A 17,498-nucleotide genomic window follows, 5' to 3' on the forward strand; every position below is an offset into this window, starting at 1 on the left:
CGTTATCGAGGCTTTGTGGCATTTGAAGGAGTTGGAGTTAGTGAGTCTGTTGTATGATTTAATTTTAAATTTAAAAAGTTGGGATGTTATGTTTATATAGTATGCAATATTCGTTAGTGTTATGTCGGTGGGATTGTTTAATGATTTTTTTTATCGTATTTTGAAACAGCTATTTCCGGTTCCGATTACTGATTTTTTTTTTGGAAAGGAAGTGTGTTTCAGTTGTTAGAACGGAGATGTATAACATTCTCCCTTTATTTTTTGAGTTCCCTGAAACCTTTATCACATTTTAAGATTATAGTCGTCATTTTCAATGGCATTTCAAGAGTCGTTTTATTTGGATGATGGATACATTTAGCACAGTTAATTGCAAAATATTTAATGATTTGTTTTATTAGGTCTTTGAGATTTTACACACTATATTGTTGGTAAAGGATTAATCGTTATGATGCTGTATTTAAAGGTAAGTTATTCATTCATATTATTTTATTTGGATGGGAACAGTATTTAAATAAAATATTTTTGATATAATGACATACTTATTTAGTCTGTTTATAATTGTGATTAGAAATAAATTAGACTAAATAAATAATGATTTGTTATATTATAATATGTGTGGTATCATATTAAGGATATTGCCCGATGTTTATTCATTTATTTACTTATTACAATTAGTTTAATGTTTTGGCTATCATTTTTAGATATTCGAGTCCTCTTGTTGTAGGATAGAGTTGGACTTGCTGTTGAAGATATAGATACATTTGAGCAGTTTGTCTAGAGAGTTTTGGTTTTAGTTGTATGACAGATTGCTCCATTCGTAGTTCCTGAAAGCTTTGCTCTTTTTGGATAGCTGTGAGTAGCTTGTGTAATGTGGGTGTTGTACGTCCAGTAGAAGAGAGGAAGGCATTGTGCCAACCTTCAACAGCATTGTTTGTTTTAGCCTCTTGGTTCAGCGTTGGTAGATATACATTCCACCAGGGAATTAAAAATTTAGGCTGGCGTCTGTGGCCTGACCTATGTAGTCTCCCTACCCAGTTGTCCTCAAAGTAATCTAAAAGTGGGGCAAGTCTTTGCTCATTTTGGGTGTAGAAAGGACTTTCAATTAATAGATTGTAATGTTCAGCCACGTCAGTTATTGGTACATATGCCAGAGCAATGAAATGTTTAATTTGGTATGCAAAAGTTATATTTGTTGCATACTCAACACTAAGGGCAGATTTTTGTAAATGTCTCCAGAGACATTGATTGAAATGAAAATAACATCCTTGAATGGATGTGTGTGGGTAAGTTTTCAAAATAGAATTAATCATAGCTTGTTCGAAGTCTATGATTATTTTCATTGGGAAGTAGTCAGATGTTTGTTCTTTTATTTTTTGCAAAATTTCTGTATAAGTTGTGGCTTGTTTGTTCGGTAACAAACAGTATATGAATGGGATACAGGTATTATGATATTGCCCATGAATTGTGTACAATTGGTAGAAAGGTTTTGGGCATATAGAAAAAGTTCCATCCATCATCCAAGTAGCACTTTCTTTCAATTTTTTAATGTTGTTATTTGTCGCAAACATGATTATTCTTTTATCTTTGCTATGATTATCATAAAAGATAAATGGTTCGTCATTATGAGTGATTACAAGGTCAGGTGGAATTATGACTTCCTCAAAAGTTCTAGGAATTGGTATATTGGGTCTACTTGCTTTTTTTGTCCTTGCTATTGTTCTTTTAATGGAAGCAATTGATGGTAACTGACCTCTTGCTTCTCTGGGAACTTTAGGTAGTAATTCTTTCAGAATTACGCTGCTAGGTAGGTCAGATGTGCTACTTAATTCTTTGATATTCTTGAGAGTGGATCTCACTTCGATTTCCGAGATGTTTGGTGGATGATTATGTTCAGTAGTATTAATAACACTTGTTTCCCTGGTTGTAGCATGCCCATAGCATTTATTCGAGTAATATTTCGTACATATCCAGTTCACTTTAAGGTCTTTTTGTTTCTCCTGAGTATAAGTGTAGCCCATATAGCATAATAAAAATTTTCCTTTCTGAGATGTAATAAATCTTGCATCTTCAGTCATTCTTGAGTTCTGTTATCTAGAAAAGTTATTATAAAAATATTATGAAAATGTGTAATTTATAAAACATTATAAACTAAGCATGTACTATTTCTAGTTTCTTACTTACCAACAGTAAAGTTGTATGTTTCGAAAGTAGGTGTAGTTTCAGTCAGATGTTGTTGTCCTATTGCTATGTCTGTTGAAAAAAAGTGAAGTATGTTATAGGATATGTTTAAATGTATTTTTTTGTTACAGTTTTGCTAGTCTCTAACGTGACAAATAAATAAGTTACTTTATTTGGATTTTAAAAGAGAAATTTGCAAGACAATAGTAACTGAAGTATTAAAAGAGTCAACTATTGTTATTGTATATTCTATAGAGTTTATAATGACTTGTTAGGTTTCACTTTTGTACTTACCAAGAGATTTAGAGTTGTAGCAGAATGTTTGTTCTTGGATGTGAATTATCTGTTTTCAGTTCTATTGAGGTCTGTTTAGAGAGAAAGTTTCAGAAAATTACCAATGTGTTTATATGTTGGAAAAAGAATAGACACTTTTTATAAAGCATTGTTACTTATTTGGTGAAAAGAACCTGGGATCACACATGTATTATGAGTTAAAGCAGAAGAAACATATTAGAGAACATGAATAGACAATTTTTTATAAAGCATTGTTACTTATTTGGTTGAAAAAAACCTGGGATCACAATATGTATTATGAGTTAAAGCAGAAGAAACACATTAGAGAGCATGAGTTTAGGACACTACTTGTCTAATACCTTTAAGAAAATAATTAAAATATGTAGATACCTTTTTTATAGTCAAAGTGTTGAATATCTTGAAGTAAAAGTAGAACTTTATTTTTTTGTAGAGTCTGTTTTAAGAAAAAGTACATAGAGAAACACCATTTTAGTTTAAAAATTTTGGTATTTAAGTAATAGTTAATAAAACATTAGAAATTATTAACAGAGCTATATGATTACTTACTTGTAGTATTAGGAAGTATTTTCTTGCACAGAAGAATATAGATGTTGCTCCCAAAACTGGCAGTATGTGGTCATGTAGAATATTCCCTGCAAGTTGTATGGATGTTTGTGACTGGTTTATATAGGGTATGTGTAATTAGGTTTGCAATCTGATTGGTCACATATGTTAAGACGAGTTACTATTGGTTAGTTTGAATTTTTTTAAGTTAAAAAATTAAGTTATATGTGATTAGATTGTTTATATAGAGGAAGAGAAATGATGTATTTATGTATTAAAAAACCTTTGTAATAAATATAGTATTTTTATAATGAGTACAATCTCTAAATAATGTATGTTTACAATGAGTGTATATAAAAATATCGTTAGTAAGAAACAAAAAAAAAGGTTAGTAAATGAAAATGTTATTTAATAATAGTAAAATAAATTAGTGAAGTATTTACAAATGTGTGTATTTCTAAGAGAGTAGATGTTTTGGGGTTATATATCAAAAAAAGAGTATTTTTAAGCTATCAATATTTTTAGGTAGACGAAATTAGTATTATCGATATTTTAGTTTTCAATATTTTTGTAGCGTGCTATATGTAGTATTGAGTGTCGATATTATGGTAGTCGAAAATAATGATAACGATATTTGTGTAGTCAATATTTTTGTGCATCGATATTGTGTGATCGATATTTTTGTAATTTTCATGTAAAGTATAGGGTGTCGATATTAGTGATATCGATGTTTGAGACTCGATGTTATTGTAGGTCGATTTTTGTGAAATCGAAATTCTGTCAGTGATTCCTCCACACAAACGGCAGCAATGCACTGAGGTGGACCGGAAAGAGGCGGAAATGCCGGGAAAGGTAAATGGATTAAAATAAGAAATTAAACCAGACCTAACAACTATGGACTAAAAGTATAAAATGCAAGCAGCGTAATTAGTGCAAGAGAAGCAGGAAGGCTGTAAACTTAGAACGAGTAAGATACAAGATGAAAACCTCATTTATGGCTGTATATGCGGGCACCTAAAGTATCCTTTAGGAAGTTGTTGTGGGCTGCGCGTCTTCGTCAGGGCAGATTAAACTCTGTCAGCGTTTGAACAGCTAGACCGTTGACCACTCAAAATGGTAACTGCCGATGTAGCTGTCACCCTCTCTCCTCATGTCTCTCTCCACACAAACGGCAGCAATGCACCACAGTGGACCTGAGAGCTGTGGAAATGCCGGGAAAGGTGTTTGCTTGCCTCATGTTGCTTGAGACTTAGGCCTCTCAAAGTTCCTACACATGCTGCTGTGCCTGGTTCGCTGGAAGTGGACCCAGATACTTGCACCTAGTACCACCGGTTCAGGACAAACGCATTGCCGCCACTGCATGGACTAGATCAATGCATCGCCCCTCCAGCGTGGATTCTTCCGGTGCATCACCTTTAAACTACTGCGCTCCATACCAGTGCTTTGCTCAATGGATGCGACGCATAGTCGCCACTGTGTGAAGAAAATCGATGCTCACCTTGACTGCAGGCTGGACATTAACGTATCGCTTGTCTGCACCCCACATCTCACTGTTGCCACCAGGATCAAGGTACTCTATTCACTGGGCATAGTGGCTCCTGTCTCTGGCCTGTGCTCCATCGTGCCCAGCTTGAACTGTTTACTTTGCCCCTGCCCAGTGCGACCAGATAACCCCAAGAGGCGCTTATTGCTCCTAAGTGCTAGAACTCTATTTATGTTTAAAAAAATGAAAAACTCAACTTCGACGTATTAGATTTTTTGTTTTTGTTTTAATTTTTTTATAAAATTGTTTTCCTAAACCTATGTGGAGTCTTTTGTATGGTGTTTTCATTGTGTTCTTTGTGTGTCTGTTGCACAAATACTTTACACATTGTCTCTGTAGATAAGCTTGACTACTGTGTCCTAAGCTACCATAGGGTGAGCACAGGTTATCTTTTAGTGTGTTTCTAGCTTGCCCTGACTAGGATTGTGGGTCCAGCTTGAAGAGGGTGCACACCTCTCCCAACCCGAAACCCAATTTGTAACACAGAGCAATACAAAAGGGGGTGGGGGGCTGCCAGTCAATCTCCATGCCAAGGCAGAGTTTATCTCACCAGCTTCCAAAGTTGGGAGGGAAGGACAATCAGTCAATGCCACCTATTTAGCCACAACAGATCTTTTTCGGCTTTGCTTGCTCCCCCTGGATGACCGCAGCTCATGGTCGTTGACTTATGTTGTGGAGGGAGCATCGTCCCAGACCTCCTGTGTCTATTCCAACTCACAAAGGCTGCTCCTGCCCAGTTCAATTTATTTAGGGTCAATGTGGAGGACATGGCACTCCATCGTGGTGTCTGGGGTGACACAGCTGGGGTATGCCCATCTCCTTTGTGTCTCCTCCGCCACCATAGCTGCTGGGCCCCACAAAATTACAAAACAGTATCGCATGGGTCTCAGCTCCCCATTAGATTGCGTCTTGGTGCTCCAGGTACCCCTAGAATATCAGAAATGCTCCTGCTGCCCCCTTCTATCATTGAGGGGTTGTGTCACCAGGTGTCCGTCCCTCGCCAGGGGGCCTGCATGGCACTGTCATAGAGACCCCTGGCTCACCAAGGTCTTTATGGTGACCTCTCCCCCTTTGCGGTTGTTGCTGGGCACCACCTCTGTGCATCCCGAGTAATCTCTGAGAGCCGTGGCTCAGCCGTCCACAGGCCATGTCCCTAGGGCCGCCTGGGTGCGCTACACCGGCAATCCTCACACCAACCAGGGCAGTCTTGCAGCCCCACCACAGCCCGGTGGGGTCCACTAGTCACATCTGTGTCCTCCAAGCACAGCATGGAATCTTCTAGATGATGACAAACAGGATAGCCTTGTGGATCTCCTTTACTCCACGTCTAGCTGAGGTGCCATCTTGGCCATGCCCCCATGTTTCTACTGGGCTAGGTATTTTAATGGAAGTGCCTGGGACACTTTTTGTAGTATCAATCAACAGAGGTACACTTTCTGGGTCAGCAGAACACTTGGCAGATTATGTCATAGTTTCCATCAGTTCTCATAGTTCCATTGCAATCACAAAGACAACTGAGGATGATCACTTTATATTCCTGAGGTTGCAAACATCTATGGATTGTATAGAATAGTGATAATTCTTTGTTTCAAAATGCTTCACCCTGGTCCCAGATAATTTTTTGCCTAGTGGCAGTTTGAACCCCTGCTCAATCAGTTGGTTTAGGAACTTCAACAGTTTTTGATTGAGGTGCTCTGAGGTTTTTCCAAATATTATGATGCCATCTATAAATAAATAAAAAAAGTTCAGCAAAGTTCATATTCACCAAAATGCACTTCACAGGCCTTTGGAAGGTTACAAGCTTCCTAAACATGCCGCATGGTATCCATCAGTAGTAGGATATGATCTAGATACTTGTGCGGTACCCTCTTGATTTTTCTGTTTCAGGTCTGACAGCGCCGGGACGGCCCTTTGCTGGAGCAGCTGTGCGCTTTAAAAATCTTTTAACATTAACATTAACATAGAATAGTAAGGCACAGCTGAATACATCCTCCTCTCAGTTTTCAGCTCCCATTGTTATTTGGAAATATCAACTTTTCAAACCATTCACCAAAATGAGCAACATCAGGATAGGCATTATTTTGATGGTCCACAGACATCCTCATATTTCGATTTTCTCAGTGCATTACCAATATAAGGGCAGTGGAGCAGTGTGTATCTCATTAATGATGCAAGCAGCCTCGAGGTAGTCCGGATGCTTTTTTATGACCTAATTGCTGCTGGGCCCAATATTCAGGATATTTGTCAAAAATATGTACTCCCCTTCAGCCACACCTTGAGCTTCTCTCATATCACATGCAGATGAGCTCTTACAATTAATTTCACCGTCACCTCATTTTTCTCCTAGTGTAATCAGATGTGAATCACCAACGACAACCTTGTTAATGTCAAAAGTTACAATTTGGTAGGGATGGTTCCAGCTTGAACTACTGTATCTGGCAGGCAACAGAGTGTCCCTTAATTACTGATTGTTCATTGGTATCACATTTCCTAACTGACCACAACCCCTTCTAATGTTAGTTGGAGGATAACCCCCAGATACCATAAGTATTTGCAAGGACTTTCTACCACACATAACAAAACAACCCTTTGAAGGTCTTTCAACTTTAAATGTCTTAAACAATTCAGGCTGGATTTGACAGGGAACCTTGAAAACAAGAAGAGGGACTCGGAGGTTCAAAGGGACAGAGCACCCTATACTGACAACGTCAAAATTAGGATACCCTTTGAACCAACCACTTCAAAGGGAATCCTAATTTTGACGTTGTCTGTATTTGACAGGGAGCCAGTCCACCATAAAACTACTTCTCCATTTCTTAAATGCATGCCTTCATGACCTTGCCCTCCTTATATAGAATGTGACTGACAGACTGGCACATGCATCAACGTAGGCTTTTGCGATTCCTAGATAGCGATTTTTAAGGAATCGCTATTTAGGAATCGCAAAAGCCTATGCATGTAGGAATCGCTATAAAAATAGCGATTCCTAAACATTTCTTAATTGCTACTCGCAAAGTGCCAATCGCAATTAAAGAATGCTGTCCCATTCATTCCTATGGGCCTACAGGCCCATAGGAATGAATTGGAGATTGCATGAGCAATTTGCGAGTACCAGTAGGTACTCGCAAATTGCTCATGCAATTTCAAGGGTGCAAGGGTGTCAAAATGACACCCTGTTGCACCCCTGAAATTGATCTCTGCACATATGTTGCACACACACATGCCCTAAGGGCATGTGTGTGCACAACATGAAACTTTGAAAAATGCACAAAAGTGCATTTTTCTAAGTTTTTGCAAACTACCATGAAGTTCAACTTCATGGTAATTTGCTACTCCTATTAGCGAAATCGCTAATTTTTTAACTTTAATGCATTGCATTTAAGGAATCTCAATTCAGGATTCCTTAAATGCAATTGAAATTTAAGGAATCGCAATTTAAAGATTCCTTAAATTGCAATTTGCAAAAATACTGGTGGCAAAGGGGCAGATTCTGAGAATTTGCCCGTTTGCGACCGGTATTTAATTTGATGCATGGGGCCCAGAAATTGTTTCCTATGCAGTCCTCTACCAAGCCTTTTAAAGGGTGCAGAGGTGATACACCACAAGGCTTGTCAGGTGCTTTAGTGGGACCCTGGGCAAAACGTTTGTGTGCCTCTCTCTGTTTTATAATTCCACCTGATATTTAGAGCAATAAGTTTCAAGTGGATAGAAAACAAAGGGCAGATTTATCAAGGTATTGCGTTGCCCTTGCCTGGGCTCCCAAACAACCCTCAAATCTCATTCCCACTCAAACTCGGAGCAACTTTACTCGTCGGTGGGGCCCATAACACCGCGAGTCACACATCCACACATCACACTACTCCTGAATCAGTGAAAAAGAAGGCGAGCTGCTGGATAGCGGGGTACCTCATTGACCTAGACTCTAAATTTTATACATTATATACATATATGTACACATCAAATTTTCTCAGCAGACATAAGGAAAAACATCAAGGTACTTCGCTATTTGGTCGATGGACCAACTTGTAGAAGTCAGTTGATGGCGATTAAGACCAGCTCAATCACATTATACCCATAATTTCAATATTTATTTTGTCATGACTTTTATTCTAAATAAAAACAGCCTTGAGTTTATATTTTACAGAAATTTATCTAAATTCAATAAGAAAGGAAAAATAGCATTTTCTTTAGACAAGCAAATGTTTTAACATTTATTAATTACATGCAAGAAATGAAAATTTTAGAAAACATATTACCAATCTGCCATAGGAAGATGACAGAACTGCATAGAACAGGTTCCCAAGCTAGCTGTCTTTCTTACCTCCTCGATGTCTCCCCCCGACATAGATCTCCACATTCGATCTCTTAGCCCCATCAAAATTTAAAGTCCAAAAATAATTCAAAGACTTTGCACCATAAAATTGTTCAGACCGACAGCATGTCGTGGTACAAAATAAAATCCATAGAACCAACTTTTTCATTCTTACGCACTGTGAGAAGTTGGCCCGATATGCAGTGTTCACTGTTCTAGTGACCACTATGCATCGGTCCAAACGACCCTTATGGTGATTGGTTGTAAGTCAACCTTAGACCAGCTATCCTAGTAGCGTGGATACGAGCAGTCTTCGGGCTAAACTCTAGAGGGCGTGTTAAGCCAGCTGTTATACCATCACATACCCCTTGAACACCAAGTGAAAGGACACCACACCAGTGTTATGAAAATAAACAGTTATATTTATTAGAATCACAACAGCCCTGTACTCTTTATCAGGACAGGGTACTAAGCACAGAACAAAACTCTTAGGAAAATACTTCAAGTGCACAATCAATACAAGTGCCCGAGTGCACGGAAAGTTCTAGTGGTCTCGGGCGGACCCGATAAGGCAAGTCGGAAGCGAGGGACTCGGGACCCTTAAGTAAGGAGGCTATGCGGGCACCGAAATGCCGAAGTTACCTAGCCACACGGGCTGCGGCTGCACAAGTCTTACAGGCGTCGGGGGTCTTCGCTGACGAGCCAGGAGCCGGAAGGAAGGAGTTGCTCGCCGGCGACCAGTGGAGGATAGTTCGTAGAGATCCAAGCCTGGATCAGAGAGATGATACCTGAAAGCAGAGGGGACCAAGTTCGTACTACTAGCCAGTAGTCAGAGGGTACCCGGAGGGCACCGGATGATCGTCACCTCGACTAGGTGAGTGGGCGACGCTAGGCTCTGCAGTCTCACGGACCAGGAGGCGTTGTCGGCGACCAGGATGGAGGTGCGAGCTGTCCCACGAAGGTTGATGCTGTCGGCGTCGCTGGGCCCAGGATTGGGGCAACAAGCCTTGGCAGATTTCAGGGCCACGTGGTGGGCCTAAAATGGCGTCTTGAGTGGACCAGGAGGGTCCGGGGTGCTCCTCTCGCAGAAGGGAGCAAAGGCTAGTCTGGAGCAACCAGACCAGCAACGTTGGTTGTCGTTCGTCGTCAAAGAGTCACAGGCCAGCGGCTAGTGATCGGACAACTTGCTGAACAGCAAAGCAGAAGGGCCCCACGCAGATCGTGGAGATGCTGGGAGACTGCACTTCGGTGCTGGAGCTGCTCAGGGTCGGGGCTTCTCGGACCCCAGAGCACTCACCAGAGGATTCCTTCGGTGGTCGTGCTGGTTAAGAAAGCGTGCAGGTTTTGATGATGGCCGGTCCCTCGAGGTCTCGTCGCACCCACAGATCTCAGCTGAGCTGACGATGTGGGTAGAGGTCAGAGGTGCCAGGGAAGCCGGTTCTCGTCGAGCTGGGTCGTCGGATTCCTGAGGAAGGACTTGCAGCAAACCGCAGAGTTCTTAGATGGTGCCTGCGGATGCAGGGTGACTACTCCTTAGTCACAAGGGAGAATCTTGAGAAGAGTCTTGAATGTCCTTTCGTAGAAAGTAGTTCTTGATTCAAAGATGATTTAATTTGGAAGGGTCCCCGCTCCGGCCTTTATCCTAAACAAAGGGGCGGGTACATGACTAGGTCCTGCCCTAGGGGTGGGACCAGGAAGGGGGGTAGTTACACCCCTCTCCCCTGCTGGACTTTCCCCAGGTCAGGGGCTGCGCGCCCTTGGAACTGGTTCTAGCGGCAGATGCGTAGTGAGCACCGGGGTGCCACTCCGCAGTCACCTTCTTGTAAAGCCCTGCCTACCCAGGATACACAAAACCCTGTCTGGGATGGTGCGAACACCGCCCTGGACAGGAAACCCTTTGTCCAAGCTCTCCTCGCTGGAAGGACTCCCAGCAGCAGGAGGTCAGACTCGTGTCTGTGGTGGCAGCATCCATTTTGTGGAGCTGAGGCTTCAGTTAACTTTAACCGGGGTTCACAGTTACGTACATGTCGTGTCCCTTCTAGAAGGGCGGAATGCTAACCTCGTCGCCAGCATTGGTGAGGGGGCAGCATCCCGATTCGTATGACACCTTACTCGACATGTCTTGATAACGCAATACCGAAGTTACCGATATGGCACGCGTTATCATGGAACAGCCATTGGGTCTTGGTTCCGCAAGCTGCAACCGGGCTCGGCTCGTGCCAGAGCCCAATTCACACGGTTCCACGCACTCTGCCTTCAGGATTGTCAAGGCCTGCCATAGGAGTGACTGATAGGAACTCGGGTGTCCATTTTAAGGTTAGATATAGAGATACTATACCTACAGCAACGAGCGAGTACGCCACGTTGCCCCAGCTGTCGCGCAGCCAGTTGTGTCAGATTTAGATGGCCATCCAGGGGTGGCATAATACATGCTTCAGCCCCTGGTAGGCCCTGGGTACACCGATGCCCTGAGTTACAGGGTCTGACAGGGTGGCCCAGTTCCAATTGGGTAATGCACCTAAGGTACACACATCAATTTAGCGAGAGAACAGCTAGGCTGTGGGTCTGATTAGCAGGCCCATAGCCCGAGAAAGTCGTAAACCAGTGAAACAAAAGCAAAAAAGTCTGGGTGATCATAGGATTGCAGACCCTACTCTCCTACATGACCCCCCCCCCCCAAAGGTTGGGACAATAAACTAACCTTGACCAGGTGAGTCTTCTTGTTCTAAGTGGAAATACCTGGAGAGCCCATCTGCATTGCCATGATCAGTGCCAGGTCTATGCTCCACTGTGAAGTCCATCCCCTGTAGGGAAATGGACCACCTAAGCAGTTTGGGGTTTTCACCCTTCATCTGATTTAGCCATAGGAGGGGCTTATGGTCGGTCTGAATCTTGAAATGAGTGCCAAACAAGTATGGCCTCAGTTTCTTCAGGGCCCACACCACAGCGAAGGCCTCCCTCTCTATAGCTGACCAATTTTTCTCTCTGGGGGTCAGCCGTCTGCATATAAAAGCAATGGGCTGGTCATTACCATCAAAATTCAGTTGAGTTAGAACAGCTCCCACACCCAACTCAGAAGCATCTGTTTGGACAATCAATGGTTTGGAGTAGTCTGGACTCTTGAGGATAGGTGCCGTGCACATGGCCTGTTTTAGGTCATCAAATGCTTTTTGACAGCTCGCTGTCCACTGAACCTTTTTTGGCATTTTCTTACTTGTCAGTTCATTAAGCGGAGTCACAATCGACCCGTAATTTCTGACGAACTTTCGGTAGTAACCAGTCAGGCCCAAGAAAGCTCGAACCTGAGTCTGGGTGGTTGGAGGAGCCCAGTCCCTGATTGACTGTATTTTGCTCTCCAGTGGCTGAACTTGGCCTCCACCGACAAGGTGGCCCAAGTATACAACCTGTGTCTGCCCTATCTGGCACTTGGTAGCCTTGATAGTGAGACCTGCTGCTTGCAGAGCCTCTAACACTTTCCGCAGGTGGACCAGGTGATCCTCCCAGGTGGAGCTAAAGACAGCAATATCGTCAAGATACGCCGCACAGAAGTCATCCAGCCCAGTGAGAACGTGATTCACCAACCGTTGGAAGGTGGCAGGTGCATTTTTCAAACCAAAGGGCATCACCACGAACTGATAATGCCCACCAGGGGTAGAAAATGCTGTCTTAGGCTTGGCGTCCTCAGCTAACCTGATTTGCCAATACCCAGCTGTCAGGTCAAACGTACTTAAGTAGTTGGCAGAAGCAAATCTATCTATAAGTTCGCCTGTCCTTGGTATTGGGTGGACATCATTCTTAGTGACTGCATTGAGACCCCTGTAGTCTACGCAGAACCTCATCTCTTTCTTACCGCCCGGGGTGTGAGGTTTCGGCACTAGAACTACGGGACTAGCCCAAGGGCTATCCGAGGGTTCAATGACTCCCAACTCCAACATTTTCTGCACTTCAGTTTTGATGCAGTCTCTAACGTGATCGGGCTGCCTGTAGATTTTACTCTTGACGGGCAAGCTGTCACCAGTGTCAACCTCATGGGTACACCAATTGGTCTGACTGGGTGTTAGAGAGAACATATGCCGGAAGGATTGAAGAACCTGTTTACAATCCTCCTGTTGATGCTCGGAGAGGCTGCCACAAAAGACAACACCGTCTACCGATCCATCGTCAGGATTCTGAGTGAGCAGGTCTGGGAGAGGGTCACTCTCTTCCTCCTGTCCCTCATCTATGGCCATGAGCAAGCTCATGTCCTTCCTGTCGACATATGCTTTGAGCCTGTTGACATGGAGCACCCTGTGGGGGCTCCAGGGAGTTCCAAGGTCTACCAGGTAGATGACCTCTCCCTTTTTCTCCAGGATGGTGTAGGGTCCGGACCATTTGTCCTTGAGTGCTGCTGGGGCCACTGGCTCCAACACCCACACCTTCTGTCCGGGCTGATAAACAGTCAAGACAGCCTTTTGGTCATGCCAAGCTTTTTGGAGTTCTTGGCTGGCCTTAAGGTTTTCGGATGCCTTCTCCATGTACTCAGCCATCCGGGAGCGGAGGCCAAGCACATAGTCCACTATGCTGGTTGCAGGCTTTTTGAGAGGTCTCTCCCATCCTTCCTTCACCAAACACAGGGGTCCTCTTACAGGATGTCCGTACAAAAGTTCAAAAGGGCTGTAGCCAACCCCCTTCTGTGGGACTTCTCTATAAGCGAACAAAAGGCAGGGAATCAGGACGTCCCATCTACGCCGGAGCTTTTCAGGTAGTCCATGAATCATCCCTTTCAGGGTCTTGTTGAATCGCTCAACAAGCCCATTGCATTGTGGATGATAGGGTGTAGTGAACTTGTAGTTGACACCACATTCCTTCCACATAGCAGTCAAGTAGCTCGACATGAAGTTTGCACCTCTGTCAGAGACGACCTCCTTAGGGAAGCCCACTCTGGAGAATACTCCATCTAGGGCTCTTGCCACCACAGGGGCTGTAGTGGTCCTAAGGGGAATAGCTTCAGGATACCTGGTGGCATGATCCACTACCACCAGTATAAACTTGTGCCCTGATGCTGTTGGGGGTTCCATTGGACCGACAATGTCAATCCCCACACGTTCAAAGGGCACCCCCACCACAGGCATTGGTATAAGGGGGGCCTTTGTCGTGCCACCTGACTTACCACTGGCTTGGCAAGTGACACAGGAGTGACAAAACTCCTTGGTATCTTCGTTCATGTGAGGCCAGTGAAAGTGCGAGACAAGCCTGTCCCACGTCTTCGTCTGGCCTAAATGTCCTGCTAAGGGAATCTCGTGGGCCAAGGTAAGAAGGAAACCACGCTGAGACAAGGGGATAACCAGCCTCTTGGTCATGCCAGGCTTGGGGTCTCTTGCCTCAGTGTACAGGAGTCCATCCTCCCAGTATACCTTGTGGGTACCTGTGGCGTTCCCAGCAGCCTCAGCAGCAGCCTGCTGTCTGAGGGGTTCAAGGGAAGGGCAGTCTAACTGATCCTTCCCCAGGTCTTCTCGTGTGGGTCCCCCTGAGCCCAGAAACTCAACTTGATCAAGTTCGAGTTCTTTAGGTTCAGTTTCCCGCAATTCCTGGAGGTCAGCCTCCTCTGAGACCTGATCCTCGACCTGGGGCAAGGGGGAAGGCACTGCCTTAACCCGACTGCTCTTCTGCTTGGAAGGTGTCTGGTCCATTGTTCCAGGATCCAGCACCTGTTCAGTGGGGCATCGTCTGACCTGTGACCTAGTCACAGCAAGCACATGTGCTGGCAAGCCTAACATCTCCATGTGAGTCCGGTGCTCCACTTCTGACCATTGCGATGACTCCAAATCATTGCCCAACAAACAATCCACTGGGAGGTCTGAACTAACAACAACCTTTTTCTGGCCATTTACCCCTCCCCAGGAGAAAGCAACAATCGCCATACTATGACTGGTAGTGACGTTGCTGGCATTGGTCACCAGGAAATCTGTACCTGGCATGATCTGTCCAGGGTCCACAAAGTTAGGCGTCACCATGGTGACGCTGGCACAAGTGTCCCTATAGGCCTGAGCCATTCTTCCATTGATCAAAGGCGTCTGTCGGTATTTGCCCAAAGTATTGGGACTGACATCAGGGGATACATCCACATCCCCCGTACAGACAAGGACAGCCTGAGTGAGTGTGCCAACTAAGTTGTCGCACCCCTCAGAACCCAAGGTTAACCCAACTAATCCCTTGGGAGGCGCACTACTACTGCTGGCTGTACTAGGGGGCACAGGTGCCTTAGGGGCTGCAGTAGCAGGAGTCTGCCCTCCTTTCTTGGTGCACTCACTAAACCAGTGAGTTTTACTTTTACAGTATTGGCACCACCTTTTCGATTGGCCTTCTTGATTCTTCTTTTTCTGGGAAGCCTGACCCCCACCCTCTTTGGGTTGTTGGGGACCTGTCGAAGACTTCTGGTCATTTTGCTCCCCTTTCGAGATGTATAAGGTCAGGGTCACCTGCGGTTCCCTCGAGGGGGGGCATAATCTCTTCTGGATGAGAAGGGTCGGTGTTACCCGCCCTCCTAGCATCATAAGTCTCCAAGAGACCAATCAGAAACGGAGTTGTAGGGTTTGAACCCTGTTTTAGCTTCCGAGATGTACAGAGCTGTCGCATCTCTTGGAAGCTAAGTGCAGCATATCTGGACGTGACCTGTGGAAGGTCGACTGACACAAGGGGAGACTCAGGGTTTCCTCCTTTGTCGGACATGCTGCTTCTAGTGTGGTGTAAGTGATGCACCTACCTACACTATATGTTTACCTACTGATCCCTTGCTAAGAGTTGTAGCCAAGGTGTGCTAAGCCTTGAGGAGCTACAACAGCTGGTTCAGTAGAACTCAGAGTATTCTAAGCTAAGTTATATGTACCTGAAGTACTTATGCGATCTGTCACAAGATATTCTTAGGATACGCGTGCTAAAACAACAGCAAGCTCAAATCCCAACCGCTGCTCACCAATGTGAGAAGTTGGCCCGATATGCAGTGTTCACTGTTCTAGTGACCACTATGCATCAGTCCAAACGACCCTTATGGTGATTAGTTGTAAGTCAACCTTAGACCAGCTATCCTAGTAGCGTGGATACGAGCAGTCTTCGGGCTAAACTCTAGAGGGCGTGTTAAGCCAGCTGTTATACCATCACATACCCCTTGAACACCAAGTGAAAGGACACCACACAAGTGTTATGAAAATAAACAGTTATATTTATTAGAATCACAACAGCCCTGTACTCTTTATGAGGACAGGGTACTAAGCACAGAACAAAACTCTTAGGAAAATACTTCAAGTGCACAATCAATACAAGTGCCCGAGGGCACGGAAAGTTCTAGTGGTCTAGGGCAGACCCGATAAGGCAAGTCGGAAGCGAGGGACTCGGGACCCTTAAGTAAGGAGGCTATGCGGGCACCGAAATGCCGAAGTTACCTAGCCACACGGGCTGCGGCTGCACAAGTCTTACAGGCGTCGGGGGTCTTCGCTGACGAGCCAGGAGCCGGAAGGAAGGAGTTGCTGGCCGGCGACCAGTGGAGGATAGTTCGTAGAGATCCAAGCCTGGATCAGAGATTGATGATACCTGAAAGCAGAGGGAACCAAGTTCGTACTACTAGCCAGTAGTCAGAGGGTACCCGGAGGGCACCGGATGATCGTCACCTCGACTAGGTGAGTGGGCGACGCTAGGCTCTGCAGTCTCACGGACCAGGAGGCGTTGTCGGCGATCAGGATGGAGGTGCGAGCTGTCCCACGAAGGTTGATGCTGTCGGCGTCGCTGGGCCCAGGATTGGGGCAACAAGCCTTGGCAGATTACAGGGCCACGTGGTGGGCCTTAAATGGCGTCTTGAGTGGACCAGGAGGGTCCAGGGTGCTCCTCTCGCAGAAGGGAGCAAAGGCTAGTCTGGAGCAACCAGACCAGCAACGTTGGTTTTCGTTCGTCGTCAAAGAGTCACAGGCCAGCGGCTAGTGATCGGACAACGTGCTGAACAGCAAAGCAGAAGGGTCCCACGCGGTATGTTACTGTTACATCGCAAATTTTACATCGTAATGCTGTTACAACGCAGCTTTTACAACGCTGGTTCCATTACATCAGATGCTATTACAACGCAGGACATTACATAGCAGATGCTATTACAACGCATACCATTACATCGTAAGTATTGGTAAGTATATAATTTTTTTTTAATTTTGTTTAATATTATTTAATTAATTTTATTAATATTAATTATAAATAAATATATTTATTTATGTTTTTTAATATTATAAAATAAATATATTAATTTAAGTAATTTTTTAAATAAGTATGAGTATAGGAGTATATGTTTTGGGGTACTGAGGTATATGTTTTGGGGTGTTTGGGTATTTTTAGGTTTTAGGGCTGGGTTTAGGTTTTGGGATACAGGGGTATTTTTAGGTTTTAGGGCTGGGTTTGGGTTTTGGGGTACAGGGGTATTTTTAGGTTTTAGGGCTGGGTTTGGGTTTTGGGGTACAGGGGTATTTTTAGGTTTTAGGGCTGGGTTTGGGATTTGGGGTACAGGGGTATTTTTAGGTTTTAGGGCTGGGTTTGGGTTTTGGGGTACAGGGGTATTTTTAAGTTTTAGGGCTGGGTTTGGGTTTTGGGGTA

The sequence above is a fragment of the Lissotriton vulgaris genome, chromosome 11, assembly GCF_964263255.1.
Source record: "Lissotriton vulgaris chromosome 11, aLisVul1.2, whole genome shotgun sequence".
Lineage (NCBI taxonomy): Eukaryota > Metazoa > Chordata > Amphibia > Caudata > Salamandridae > Lissotriton > Lissotriton vulgaris.